At 39.2% G+C, this 15,327-nt stretch overlaps 1 protein-coding gene across 38 annotated transcripts in view; it reads left to right on the forward strand.

Moving 5' to 3' along the window:
• The window catches only part of LOC110469084 (uncharacterized), a 455,123-nt gene that overhangs the window by 277,047 nt on the left and 162,749 nt on the right, over positions 1–15,327 (forward strand). For 33 of the 38 annotated variants that reach the window (XR_014953920.1, XR_014953919.1, XR_014953918.1 and 30 more), the window contains one exon: positions 15,219–15,320. The exons of the other annotated variants lie outside the window; for them this stretch is intronic. The gene's annotated coding sequence lies outside the window, so the exon portion shown is untranslated. The remainder of the gene's footprint in view (positions 1–15,218; positions 15,321–15,327) is intronic. 38 annotated transcript variants of the gene reach the window in all.

A 15,327-nucleotide genomic window follows, 5' to 3' on the forward strand; every position in this document is an offset into this window, starting at 1 on the left:
TCTTTTTTTAAGGTACACCCTAGAATTGTGCAGCTTATTGCACATTAGTTATGCCTTTGTCAACCTCAGAACATTACAAAAAGAAGTAAAGAAACACCTAAACACCTGCATTAATCAAGGAAGGAAGTCCAGGTTTGAATATCAATGTTTCCCTAAGAGTTTCTGGGGTTCCTGTGTGTTCAGCACCCAGGGAAAGCACTCAGTAACTGCTGTTCCTGTAGGAGGAACTAATGAGGGGAGGAAAATTCAGACCAGCTAGAACATATTGGTCAGAAACATGGCTTCGTCTGTGCCAGGTGGTTTGAGTATGAAACAAATCTGAGTTTACAGCCTCTCTTTCTTTGAGATTAATCAAATCTGAGGCAGCATGAAACTACTAGATCTGAGAAAACAGATTGTAAAAACTGATATTGCTGGTTTTCATGGTAAAATTTACTGCATACAAATAGTGCACACTTAGAGAAGACTAAATTCACCCCTTTGGGTTTTAAGAAGAATAATTGTTGGCAAACTTTATTTTAGACTAATGCTCTGAAAGGCAGGTGGAAAAGGAAAAGAGCTAAAAGATGGTAACATCTCTCTAAACGTAACAGTTTTGGTGCCCTGCTGAGAAGAGGTTGAGGGTTTAGCAGCATGTTGTAGCACAGGCAGGGAACACAATTGCATGCCCCAAAAAATCTCTGTGGGCTCCATCCTGACCATGTGACCTTGTTGTGTGACAACTCCACTTGCCAGCCATAGCAAACAAACAGAGCAACACCTCACCCTTTTCAGGTTTAAGATATTATTACAGCTTGTGAATAAGATTCCCAGTATGAGGACATGACAACTATGAAAAACTGTAATTTAGGACATAGAGTATTCTCTTTCTGCTTTTATGTGGAATTTCATTTTAATGCGATGTAAATGACAGTAAGAAATACATTCATAGAATGTTAAAGCCTTCCCATTAAAAATTCTGTATGCATTTTATATTCTAATTCATGTACAGTCAAAAACTCTGATAAAATCATAGTACTGATTTGACTGCTGCACTTATCGTATTAATGAGGATACTTTATGCCTTTTGAAAATTGGGATATAGTCCATTATGTGATTGTGAGTGATGTGATTGTATCACACCAATTTGTTATTCAATCCCACCCCTCCCTTCAGTCAGCTTTGTATATAGGAAAAGCCATTGGTGAGCATGTGTGGAGGCAGGAAAACCTAAATTTAAAGTTACTATTGTCTTCTTTAATCATTTACCTGTTAAAGAGATTATGTATATTTTTTCCAAAGCCTGAAATTTACTCAAACTCCAGGGGGGAATTCACAGAGGTGAATCCAAATTGCCCAGAGGAGCACCAGCTAAGGCTGGCTGAAGGGGAGACGTGCCTAAGCCAATTCTCCAGCTTTCTGGATGTGTGTGTAATGTGAAATTCTCCTCCCAAATACCATGTTCTAGATGAATCCTCATAGCTTTGCACAGTCACTCTTCAGGCTGATTCCCTTTGTTCTCTGTCTGTCCCCCTCCACATGCTCCATAGGGAGAGGGGTGTCTCATTTCTATCTTTTAGACAGGGAAAGTTAGATGAGAAAACCCAGTTTGCTCTGTCTGCGTTTTAAAAATCCTGCCTGACCCCTCCACAGTGGCAGAAGGTTGGGGACTGAAAAACAGAATTTCTGTTGTTGGTAATGTGTTTATGTCAAAGGGCTTGGATAGTTTTAATATGTTCATGTCTTCTCTTAGCTAGTCCCAATGTGCTTTGGCCTTAGGGACACTGTTTGTCCTTATGACTTTCTCTCCTGGTTTTAAGTCCATAGAAAATATTTCACCTTGACAAAAAGAAACCCCACCTGTTTTTACCTTATGTAGCTCCTGTGAGTGTCTCCAGACTGAGTACAACTCCTTATCTCCCATGAGGAAGAGCTGTATGTTCTCCAAAACACAATAGCTGATCTATGGTAGTCCTGTCTCAGAGACATCTTGAAAGCAGCATTAAAACCAGATAATTAAATCTCCATTCTCATGCCTTTCCTGCAATCTATCTGTTAAATGTTTAATTCTGTCTGGTATGATGGTCTCTGTCATTAACTTGTCAGGAATGTTGTATTTTTATGATGCTTCCATCGTCACTCAGTGTCCTGTTGCTGCCTGTAGTTTTCTGGTTTCCGACTATTAGTCTGTTTTACTACCCAGTCCATTTTTATGTTTCCTATTTTTATAAAAATGTCTTACTGCTGACGTAAAGTTCTCCGAGGTGGAGCTGCCACGTGCTACATCAACCAATCCACTGGGGTGTTCGCGAGAGCTTTGAAAGACAAAATCCCAAGTTCCTGCCTTGCTGTCTCCTGTTAGGAATTTCTGCCCGTGTTAATGGCCTCCAAAGGTATCTCAGAGTGTGTGTCCTCATAATTTTGGCTTCCAGTGTCAATCAGTTTGTCCACAATGGTTATGGCAGTGCAGAGGAATGGAAGAGGCTGTGCACACATGTGCACATGGACACACGTGTGTTCAGGGGGTATAAAACAGTGCAGGGTAACACACTGTGCTTTAAAGTGTCCTTTTTTGGGGGTGGAGGCAAGAGATATTTAAAGGTCAAAGGGAAGCATTAATAGTGTTAGATAAATTTTACTCTATTTAAATTCAAAACCAATAAGAACTTTATACAATCTTTTGGACAAAGCCTGCAACATTCTAATCTCTGCAAATCCACTCTATACTGTTCACTGCTCTTCTTATTAATCAGTTCTACAGAGATGTACTCCTCTCAGTGCTGTTACACACACTGCATTTTTATTCTCCAAGTTGGCCTTTTCTGTATTTTTGCTTCGTCTTACATTCAATTACCCACAGCCTGGTTTGCAGAACAGGGGGCCATTGAGGGCTGCATTTAAGCTACAGCCCATTATGTCATCTTGCTTCATATATTTTACTCTGATCTTTCTTAGGATGAAACTCATTTATGAATCTTTCTGTGGAGAAATTATGTGCCTTCTTCTGCAGGGTCTGAAATTTGCCTTCTCAATGACTGTTATTAAAAGAACAAGAAAACGCCCGACTTATTTACATCTTGGATCCTGGTACTTACACTTATTGTTGCAGTTTCCAGAATGTCAAGGTATTCTAATTATTGTTGCTCTATTTGATGCTTTCAAAATAGTATTTAGTGTTCCAAATCCAATGTCTGCTTTCTGAGGAAGTCTTTTGTGTTCTTTGTAATATATACTTTCAAATTCATTTGAGAAGTCCATCTCCCTTCCTTACCTGTGAGCTTGACAAGTGTTCCTGGAACTGGAAGTTGTTTGCCCAGTGAGAGTTCTCTTTGAAAAAATCCACAACTCAGAGCTTATGACATTTGATGAAAGTCTTGGTCACTCTTTAGGGATGGTGCCTGGGATTGAATTTTAGAGCTGCTCAGAACTGTCTTGTTTTTTATGTCATTTTCACAATTGCATTTGAATTACTGTTTCTGGTCATGATGTGTTAAAACCAGGATATATTAATAGTCTTTCATATGTATTCATAAATATATATACTAAAAATACAAGTGTATGACACACTAATTATTTATATTTATCTGTAGGTATTAATAGCACACAATCATTGTCTACTTAATTTTGTTGCAATAATAAGAGTAATGGTTCACCAACCAAGTTTTTTTCCCAGGCCTTTTTGTCCACAAATTCCATCTATGACAAAATTCCTTTGGAAAATTGCTGGTACTATTTCCTTCTTGTATCAAATTTTATTTCTTCCTACTATTTCCTGATCCCCATTTTTTTTGAGATGTCTATTGTGATTTTTCTCCCAGGATTCTCTCTTCATCTTCTGCTTGGCAAACTGGAAGTGCTTGCCATGTTTTGATTTGGTGATGGGGACACACGCTGGTGGTCATATAATCAAATTAACATGTACAGATATTTAATCCTTAGAACTCCAGTTAAAGTGGGATTGAAACCAGCATAATCAATGCAATTAGCCAGCTTCTGGATTAGGGTGAGGGTGTAATGTTTGCTATGTTCAGTATGGTTTCTGTAATGTCATATACTGAACTATACACAGGCATACAGATTTTAGAATTAAGAGCTACATTATGTACCAAGAAAGAAGGAAGAAGTCCCAGCCATGAGGCATTAGAAGCCTTGTGCTGGAATTATAGAAGGATTTCACAGATACAGGAGCCAAGCAAATCCTTAGCTTTTAATAGTATAAAACATAGTAAAAGCTGAAAGTTCATGCCAGTCCTTCAAAATAATTGCCTTTAATATTATTATTGATCATGTAGTAGGAGACACAGCCTGAGTGCTACGAGGATTTCAAGGGAATGCTTTACAGCTTAATTATGTTTCCCTGGGAGATTTAACATAATTCAATTTATTTTCCCTCGTGTTTCATCAATCATTATATGAATAGAAAGGAGATCTGAGCTTCATTTCTAAGTGAATTCCAGTAGATGCAAGAACTTTTGACAATATCCATATTGGAGAGAGGAATGCAGCACACCTTTTGTGGGGGAATGAACCTGCAAAGCCTCCAAACAGAGATAGTGAACTTGCTCTTTATTGTTGGTGAATTTGCTGAGGACAAACTGTTGATCCATGGGACGTCTGTAAACCCAGCTGGGTAACAAGAAACCCTCTGAAGCTGGGCCGATTAATTCTTATTAGTCATCTATTTCTGAAAAGATTTGATTGTTTATGTCAGATGCACATGCATTTTCTTTTTGTCTCTCAGAGGGCACTTATGAATTTAGTTCATTTTCTGTACCATAACCTGTTACAGAGTAAGTTGTAAGTACAGTTGAATCTTGCCATTGCTGGGTACCCAGCAGCCTCTTTATCTCCATTTTAGAAGCTGCCAAATTATTCAGGCTATTCATCACATGCTCCCAAAGCATCCATTGAAATGAAATGGAAATTATATTTTCAGGCAAAATGGGAATCACCTGAGATGCTGTTTCCATGCAGTGATAATCGTGTATGTGATTTATGCAAGGTAAGTCCTGTTGTAAGACCGTCCACATACTTGGCTGATACTGATGTGGTACAAATCATTGCACTGGTTATGTTGCACCTTTTGGGGCCTCTCAGCTGCTGGTGAATTTTGGGGGGCTGGCAGGGGACAGGAGCTGTGCCAAACCATCTGAGGGAGCGTGGGCTGAGCAGCCACAGGAGTGGCACAGGAAAGGAGAGGAGCTCCAGTTCCCTCTTTGGCTCACCTGCTGCACAGTCTAGGTAGCAATGGCAGGAGATGGTCTATTGCTGGGGGTTGGATGAAGGAGCTTTTAAAAAAATATCAAATAAATCCAGATCTGAGTCAGTGACTTTTAAAAATGAAAGGTCTGCTCTATTACTGTTAATGGGCAGGCTTTCATAATTCTTTGCTATTAGAGTACTAACTCCCTCTTTTCAAAGCCTTCCTGAACCTCTCATTGTCCAGCATTTGTATCCCTCACTTTAATGAGTGCTAAATAAGAATTATATAAGTATTTCAATAATTCTCACTGGACAGTTAATTAAGCATCACTGACTCTAAGGAGCAGTCAGCTATTACCTCCTTTTACAGACAAGTGCTTCCACAGACACAAAGGGAAGAGGTCAATTTAAAAAAAAATGATGTGTGGATTAGTAATCTTTCTCCGTAATAAATGATCTGGTTAACAAGCTGAAACAGTGAAACAAAAACTTGCATTTTTTTTCATCCTTTTTTTTTTTTTCTTCTGTTCCCTCATTTTTTTGATCCAATCTCTTGTGTACCTTCAACCTTCTCTTATGCAGGAAACAAATTCCCTTTAACTTTTTAGGGCCTGAATATTTTGAACAAAAGCTCTCCAAATTTGCTTCCTTCAGAAGATGGCATGGGGTGCGGCCCTGCCCAGTTTTTCATCACACATTATTTTTTAACAGCTTCTGTGTTTTCTCCTGTTTGATAGATCCTACCACAAGCTTCAACTAGAGTGAGTGCAAAGGACCATAATACCAGTCTTACACACAGGGTATTTTATTAAGTCCAGCAGTTAAAAAATGTACAAAGTTCCTTGTAATAATCTATTCATTCTGTTCTCGCCTGATTCTTGGAGTAAGCCTGCACAATTATTCAAATCCCAGCTTTTAGCTACAGCATACACCTCTCCATGGGGCTATGCCTCTGTAATCTTGCTTTGGTCTTGCATGTCAAATGGAATTAACTCCTATAAGAAATGTATGCGAAGACAACCCAAAGTATCTAATCCTACTGCTGTCTTAAATTTCTGAAACTCAGACCTGTCATCTTTTTCTATAGCTTTGTTGAAGTTCTCACTTATGCTTCAGTCCATCCAAAGATGAAGTTTAGGGAAATTTGCATTTTTATGTATTTTTCAGTGGTGCACTCCTGTGGCCTTTTCACGTGTTCCATTTGTGGAATTATTTTTTCCCCAAACTCAAGTCGTGTTTCCCACCCTGTAGAGCGCCTGGTGGAGGTGGATGCGGTTGCTTTTAGCCGGCAGTGTACAAGTTTAAACACACAGGGCATTCTGATGCTCACGCGTGGAAATAATGATATCATGATGAATACACCTCAGCAGTTCAGCCCAGCTAATCACAAACCCTAATTCTGCCTCAATTTAATCTCCAGTCGCGGCTCTTTCTTCCTGAATAAAGCTGGAATTGGCTGTGCTCAGTGTAACCATGCTGTTTGTGTGCTGCACTCGGAGCAGCTCGGCTTTCCCAGCAGCATTTCTGAGCCTGGCTGCTGTTCTCTAGGGGGCATGCTTTCAGATTCCAGACCCAAAATGCCTACATTATACATAATGAAAGGGAGGCAAAAGCACAGCATTATCGGAGAGAAACTTAATTTCCCACTTATTCAATCAAATATCAACCAGATCTGATTAGGGGTGGCCAATTTTAGATGAACCAGGCAAAATACATTTACATAGGGGGTCCAGTTTCAACATAATTTCAGTAAAAAGCAATTACAAAATTACAGTCAGATGGAAAGCTGGTTCTTCTGGGTGTCTTGGCTAAGTGAGGTTGGAAGGGTAAAACTGTAACTTATTGTAGTGGATATTTAATAAGTGGTGAAGCCGCAGCACTCTCCACTTGAAAGTTAATTAAGGCCGTGGAATGACCATACTTGTACAGCAAATATGTTAATGGGTTGGCCATAGTAACTGTCACAACAAAGCCCAGTGAAAAATAATGGCTTTATGCATTGTTTTTGCTGATTGTTACATCTTTTAAAAAAATGCTCTTTTATTTTGGTTTTGCTGTTTTGAGAAGTAGCATAGCAGCATTTAATTTCAGAACTGCTTAAAGTGTTTATTAGAATCTAAGACAAATACTGAAATGCAGATAAAGGTTAAAATATTTGCCTATGTACTGGCACTATGTAAAAGTCAATAAGTCATGCATGTCAGGGAGACCTCTTTATTTAGTTTTTTAGATAGGCTGTGTGATTATTAGAGTGTCCAATTCTTCTCAGAAAGCTTGAGCTAATCCTTTGTATATAGTATCCTTTATAAGTGTAATTGCTGTGTTATTTTTGTTGCCGTTGGATAAGTGAATGTAGTGGCACACAGACTATCAATTGAATGGTGTGCTTTAAGTGGATTAAATCTTAATTTTCCTCTAAGAAGTCTCCTCATTCAGAGTATGGTCAGTTCTGGCCTTCAGGGTTGATTTTGCATGCTCAGTTCCCATGAATTTTGAACTTCTTTAACAGCCAATGTGAGGATGGGACAGGGGGTGCACAATTTCCCCCCTTATTTCAAGAAGCCTGAGGACAGCCTAACAAAAATAGTGGAGAGTTAGGGGAAAAGGAAAGTTCCCCATCCAATTCTGCCATACCCAAATGTGATCAGGTGGGCAAATGATGGTGCCCGCAAGTGGATGGCCTGTTAGGGGTAACTAAGAAACCTGGCAAAGAGGAAAGGATGTTACGAAAATATGGAATTATGGAGGATAGATTAGATGGGAGAAGAAAAAAAAGTGTGCTTGGAGGGTAAGAAGTGATAGCACAACGGAACAGGAAAATGCAGTGTGTTTGCAGCAGCTGAAGGAAAATGAGAAAGAGAGGGAAGGAAAAGGTGCAAAGATTTCCAGGTCATCCTGTCAGTGCAGGGGAGCCAAACGAGGCCCAGCTGTTGTGTTCTAAGGAAGCAGGCTGGTGTCAGCTTTGCTCAGTTAATGAGTGATGGGTACCAGCTCCTGTGTGACATTCGGAGCTGGACTCGAGTCCCAGCACACACACTACTGTGCAGTGTGAGAGATGAACAGCACTTGTGTGTGGCCAATTCCAGTCAAGAGCAGTAGTAAAAATGTTCAAAGCTTATCTGAAGTGAGAGAGCAATGCCTTGTAAAAGTTATTTTGGTTTGGGGACTGTTGCAGTGTATGATAGCCCTTGCTGTTTGTCTAACCTCCAGTTAACAGTTAAAAACTGTTTCAGTCTCTGAAGTTCTTCCCTTAACACCCTTTGCAAGGTTTTGTTGCATACTTTCAAAAGGCTCAGATAAACAGATATCTCTCTATGATATCAGGTAGGGATGCCCTGGCATTCCTCCCATATATGTGTCTCTTATCTAAGTAAAAGATCTTTGTGGAAGGTGATGTCTCTTAATCCATGTTCCAGGATAAGTGTCCCACTTTTGTCTGAGATCTTGAGATGCCAGTGAAATACAAATAATGATTGCAGCCATGCATGAGTGATTCAGTTCTGATTTTCTGAAAAAGTGTTCTATTTTACTATCTCATTCAAGAGCATGAAAGCAAAAATAGGCCATTTTGAGCAAATGATGCATAATCATGGACCTTAAATACCTTAGCACTGAGCTCATACCTGAGGGAGGTTGGAATTTGTTCAGTACTTTCTTAAGAGATATCCAAGTTGGTGCCAGATGACTTGTGGATTCTTCTGGAAGTTATGGAAACATATAATGGGACTGTGTTTTGTTAACCCAAATAGTTTTGCGTATAACTACTGATTCAGTGATTCCATTTTGTTTTAAACTGGAATATGTAAGGCCAGAGTGCCTCACTGGAAAACTTTAAAATATATCCAGTCTTCCTGAAGAATCATTTTTAAATAATCCATTATCTTATTTTCAAAGAATTCACGTGGCAGGACAGGCTTCAGGTTGTTCTAAAGGACAAAATACATCCTGAGTAGCAGCTTGAATGAGAACTCCAAAACAATTTTCCTAGGGCTGATAATTTAGACAATTGAATTCTATTCTCCATAAGTACTTTAGACAAGTGCTAATGCCTCTGTTGTCTTCTTTTTGCTGACTGCATCCCTCCTGGTCTTTACAGAAACACCTCTTAATAATGTGGTTGTGGAATGGAAAGGTGCAGGGAGCTTGGGCAGTAATATTTTTGCAGTGCTGTCCACTGAAAAGAGAATGATATTTGTCTTTGCAACTACCCTGCTCTTGTGTGCTCTGTGCCTTCACTCCTGGCTGACAGTTTCTTAGATCAGTTTTTGTGTTGCTTTTTCATGTGGTGAAACTCTTTCAGCAGTGTTAAGTCACGTTATTTTTCATATTTTGCCTTGTCCTCCCCTGTTCCTTTCCTTCCTATGTCAGCTCCAGAGATGCAGATTTATTCTGCCCAAAATCAGTTTGGGTGACCTTGACTCTGGCTGTATTTTTGTGACTTCTGTCTTTTCTCACCCTCTCTCAACTTTTTCCTATTTCAGGCTGTAAGTCTCTACCTCTCCATAGAATTTTTCCATACAGGATATAGCCTGAGGTATTGTTGTTTAATATTCTAATAAATGTGTGCACAAGCGTGAGTGTGTCTGCAATAGCAGAAATACCCAAAAATCTTTCTGTGAGACATCAGTCTTTAGCTTGAAACTCCTTACTCTTGGAAAGTTTGCTCCTGCAATGTGCTGAGTTTTGGTCTGGTCTGGTCTGGAGAGCTCCAACCACTCACGTGAGTTTCTCTGTGCCAATGTAGCAAATGCATTGTTTTAATTTTGGGGAAAGAAAACATCAAACCCCAACAAAACAAAACACAAACCCCCAAACTTAAGTCCATATATAGGGTTATTTTATTCTTAAAGAGTTGCCTATTTGTTTGCTTTTTATTTAGATTGTTTTTTTAAAAGCACACTCACAAACTTTGATTCTGAGTTGACTCTCCAAGGCTTGCCTTTTGTCCTGTATGTTCTTGAATGTTTACATTCTCCCTGCTCCAGCATCTAAATGTATGAGCCTGGTCTTAAGATGATGGTCTCACTTTCAAATGGGAATATCAAAAACACTTAGCAATGTGCTTGCAAGGCTCACAAAGTGATTTTAAATCCTCTGATAGAAGCTATCTATTATAATTGCACCAAGTACTGTTATTAATGTCTCCAGCCTCTACATTCTGTTTCTGCTCAAGCCATGCCCAAGAACAATTAGCTGTTTGTTTGACCTGCATTATAACATCATCTCTCCATTATGATAACAGTGGAGTGACTAAGAACAACATATCATCTTCAGATTTAATGGGGCAGAAGACTGCAAAGGGCCAAACCCATCTTGATGAAATGCCCTCAAGTCAGCAACTTTATGCAGAGCTGGATGTGGCACAATGTGATTTCTGTAGCTCCGATACAAAGAAATCCAGGACTGATACAAAGGCCATTGCGGCAGATTAGTCAGAAACTGCTGTTGAACAGAGAAAATACTGGGTCGAGCTCAACAGCTCAATCTCTGCTGTCTTTACAGGACACAAAATTATTTTACCCTCATTTGTGTATGCAAATGAGAAACATTCCCTCTTCCTAAAATTCCTTGTGTGTGCACAGAGTGTTCAGCATTAATGTTACCGGTGCAGGGACTGTTGCTTTGATAAGGTGATCAGGAGCTGACCATGCCAGGGGCACCTCAGTGGATGGACACAACACCGAGGACATCACAGTGCAGAATTCTCTGAGTAGAACTGTTGGGATGCTACTCTGTGAATGAAACTGCTTCTTGCCTTATATAGACTGTGTTTGTAGACAATAACCTGGGAATACATTGCATTCTGAGAGCTGAAGTCTAAAAATGCACACATTAGTTCAACAAATAGCATCACATTATCAGTTTTATTTTTCTGTTTCTATTGAATACAGAACAAGTGCTGCTAAGGAACAAAAAGGACATTCATTTATTTTCAGGGTTGGGACTTTGCAACCACTTGGGAAGAATATTCTTGATTGAGAACCAAAACATTCCATGATGCTTAACAAACCTACAAATTGAAAAATCAACATCTGCCCTATGTAGCAACATAGCAGAAGAAAGACCTGAAAAATTCAAAATACTCCTTAAATTATGTTTCAGTGCATTTATAAAATTGCTATTCTCTGAATTAAGGCTCAGCCTGGTTTTATATGGCAGCATCTGTTGTGTGGATGACAAAATCTCCTCCTGCACTTGCTGCTGGATGGTCCCAGAAACACAGAGCTGTGTCTCCCTGAACGTTCCCACAATGATATCTTAAAACAAATGGGATGCATCATTAAATCACTGAGGATGACCTCAGCTGTCCAAACCCCACAACTCCTGCACTCACAGTTCCCCTTCGTGACGGAATGTAGGAGTTTTTACCGGAGCAGCCAATGGAGGCGAGTGGAGCACAGTCCCTGTTCAGACAGAGGAAGGCACTGCTCTAAAGGAAACACAGAAACCTGTGATTATGCACTTACTGCAGTGCTGCCTGCCTGCTGAACGGCTGGGATTTTTTTGCTGCTTCCCTTATTTACATATCACAGCCATGTCTTTATAAAGTTACTTTAATAATTTATTAGATTGATCTTTTCAGAAATCTGCCTGGGCTAGGTGTCATTAGGAAAAGTTATTTCAACATATTTAGAGGTTTGTGCCCGGGTAGGGCATTTACCTGCCTCACTGCTGATATTCTAAAAATACCTCCATGTCCATACTATTATCCATTCTTCACGTCCAATTGCTCTGTTATGGTAATAGTCAGAAGCACACCATGTAGTAATTACTTACAGCTGACTTAAGAAAAGAATATTCAACTCCCCCACTGTTCCACTAGAAGGTCTTTATGCGCTATTAACTCATTCCTGTTTATTAATACTCTACTGGTAATTCTGGCTGCTGCTTTTTAGGTTTGTAATAGGAGGACTATTAAACAGCAATTATTGACCATATGGGTTAGTGGATATTTGTGGTGGTTGTTGTGTGGTTGGTTTTTTGTGGGTTTTTAATGTTTTTTTATGTTTTTAGGTTGTTTTTTAGGAGCCACATCACAATATAGTGGTCCAACTTTACATCTGCCTGGGATTAACAACTTTGGCAGTGTTCCCCACCTAGAAAATGCAAATTCCATATTTCAGAAATATCTGAAGCTGTGAAAATACAGAGCAATTTAAAAAACATGAAAACACTGTGCCAGACAAAGTGAAAATATGTTTTTTCTTTTCTCCCACAGTGGGGATAGGGTTTGAGTTATTTTCTTTGGGGTTTTGGGGTTTTTTTGGTCTGTCTTTCTGTTTCTCTTTCTTTAACTCTTTAAAAAAATTTTTTTAGTTCTTGTCCTAGAATTTTGTAATGGCCAAGTGTAGATTTAAAACTAATCAAACTTCTAGAAAAGTGTGAATTATAGCACTTTTAAGAACTAGAAATTTGCCTTCCTTGGTAGAGCTTGCCTAGTGGGAAGATTGAGGAGAGACAAAATTACAGCAATTATCTTTCAAATAGCTGGGCTGTAAAAATGGTGTCTTCCCCCCTTTTCCTCTCCTGCCTTTTTTTTTTTCCTTTTTTATTTTAAATAATTTTAAAATCCAACTGCAGTTATTGCCTTTGCCAGCAGCCATAGTTGTCAGTCACTGCACTGATGATTCCTTTTCCCACTGCTCTGCACTGGGAATGCCAAACCAGCCACAGTTTTGGCACCCACTCTCATTGTGGTGAGAAAATAAAAGACTTCAGCAGGGTAAAAATATGTAGCAGCAGTGAGAAAAGGTAAACATGAGTGTGGGATGTGGTGTAGAAGAAAAGGGATTTGGGATGTGAATTGATTTTAATGCAAAAGTACTGGGCTGCGAGCAAATATTTTGCAAAATATAGTATCATTTCTCAATTCTCTTTGGGGTTGTCCCTAACACCATTGAAGAAGAGTCAAACTTGGAAAACCAGTTACTTTTATTTGCCACTGATGCGGCTTTTTTCTAGAATTCTCTTAATCCCTAAATACTCTTCTTACACTTTCTTAGTGCTCCTACTTGTGTTTGACTTGGATTATGAGTCTCAGCTGTGTCAGTGTGGTCCTCTGAGCTGCTGACCAGTAACAGCTCCATTTAGACATAATTGTGGGCACAGTTGCTTCTGGGGATTGTTGTGTAGTCGAAAAATCTCTGCAATTCTAAAATAAGTCAAAAAATAATAATAAAGTCAAAATGAAGTAAAAAGTAATTCATTTGGAATTTGAAATGTACTGCTTTATCACTGACTAAACACTGTTTTTGTCTTCCTTTATTTCTTTTTTTCTCACATTTTTAACATTGAAATTCTTTCTTGGACTAACAAGACAAATTCTTGTGAGATGTGCCACGCACAATTGTTGCTTGGAAGGTGTATATCTTTTAGAAAAGCTGGTGCACTCCTGTACTTTTAGTGATGCTTTTTTCCCACGAGGCAAAGCTGATAGAGGAAAAACTGAAGGGATGTGTTTAGTAGAGAAGGCTGTGACTGGTGGAAGGTGGGAAGTCCTTGCTCACAGGCTTTTAGGTCTGCCTTGTCTGGAATAGCTGCACAGCACTGGCAGGAAGCTGCTGAGGGACATTAGACAAGGGGGCTGAAGGTATAAAAAGGTGACATTGATTTTATTGCTCAGAAATATGGGCCAGTTAATTTTCTTTATGTGCCTGGGATCTTGGCCATGCTGCAGGATATTTTTTTTGCGCCTGGTGTAGTTTGTTATTTAAAATTGCTGTTTAGGTGGCGGTGTCATTTCAAGTTTGGAATAAAGGATAACTGGAAATCCTGAGCAAGGTGGCCCTTGGTGTCCAGCAGGACTTCAGTGGCTTGACTCTCATCTCCAAGCCAAACCTGCCCTGAAATAATTATATATTAATAAGAGAATGTTCCCAAATTTTATTCTTACACTGTAAAATTACACGTGAAATTTGGCTCTGCTGCTGACGTGTAGCTTAGGCTGGAAAATGAGTAGAGCATGATATTTGTTGAGAAGCTGGAGTGGAGGAACAACCCATGACCATGCTCAAAGAAAAATGTTGTGAGAGTGATTCAGCTCTTCCTCTCTTGCAGGGGAGAGATTAGAGGTGCACCACTTTGTCAGTTCATCTCCTTAACTCATCATATATTATTTATTACAAGGATTTGGTTTCCTAGGCCTGTCGTCTTCTTTTCTCTTAAGATATCACTGACTATTTGATCTTGAGGGCTTATTTTTTATTATGATGGTGATTATGATTATTATTATGTACAGGTATGTAGAGAGGGAAGGATTTTGAGCAACAGCAAAACCCAAGCCTTTAAACATATGGACTGTCAGTGTTTTTGTCTTGTTTTGGCACTTATTGCACCTCATGCTAATGGTGTTATTGTGATTGGTTTAAATACATCTGGGGTCCCCTGTAGCCTTGATTGCAGGGGCTTTCTGATTCTGCTATAATTCTGTGCATGGAGGCTCTTTACTAAACCGGCTTAGACACTTTGAATTCATTTGCAGGATTTGAAATATAAAAAGAAAAAATAAAAAAAAAAATCTTTATACCCATCAGCCACATTTAATTTAAAAAAAGAGTAAAATTTGTGATGGCCAGGGTTTCTTGTTTGTTTGTTTTTTATTTTTATGCCGCGACTTATAGACTAGTGAAAATGTTAACATTTAACCTCATTCAAGACAGCCAAAGTATTTTCACAGAGAGCAGGTACATTCTTGGCATAGCTGGTGTTATAGGGTGGATTCTTCCATTTGTCAAATGTTCAGAAGAAGCCTTTCATGTTAAAAGAAGGGCAGTCTTGTAAAAAAGATGATTTGTATGGGCTAAAATAAAATTTAAAAAACAAATTGGGCAGGAATAAACTTGTTCATATGGTTGGCAAAGTGAGAGCAAAACTGTCATGACTGTTCAGTTGCTAAAGGGATGTTCTGAAAATGTTGGATTAAAGAACTGGACTGTCTCCCCACCTGAGCCAGACATAAACAGTTACAAAGAATATCAAATGATGGGGTAGCAATGTGACACCTCCCTGTTTTTTCCTCTCCTTGCCCCTCTCTCCAGGCAGCTGATAACAGAGGAAAGAGCAGATCATGGTACCAAATCCTGACCCAGAGCTGAGCAGGGCTCAAGGAGTGTGGAGAAACAGATGGAGCTCTGCAAACTGTAAGTG

This window comes from Lonchura striata, chromosome 3 (genome assembly GCF_050655825.1).
Source record: "Lonchura striata isolate lonStrDom1 chromosome 3, ASM5065582v1, whole genome shotgun sequence".
Lineage (NCBI taxonomy): Eukaryota > Metazoa > Chordata > Aves > Passeriformes > Estrildidae > Lonchura > Lonchura striata.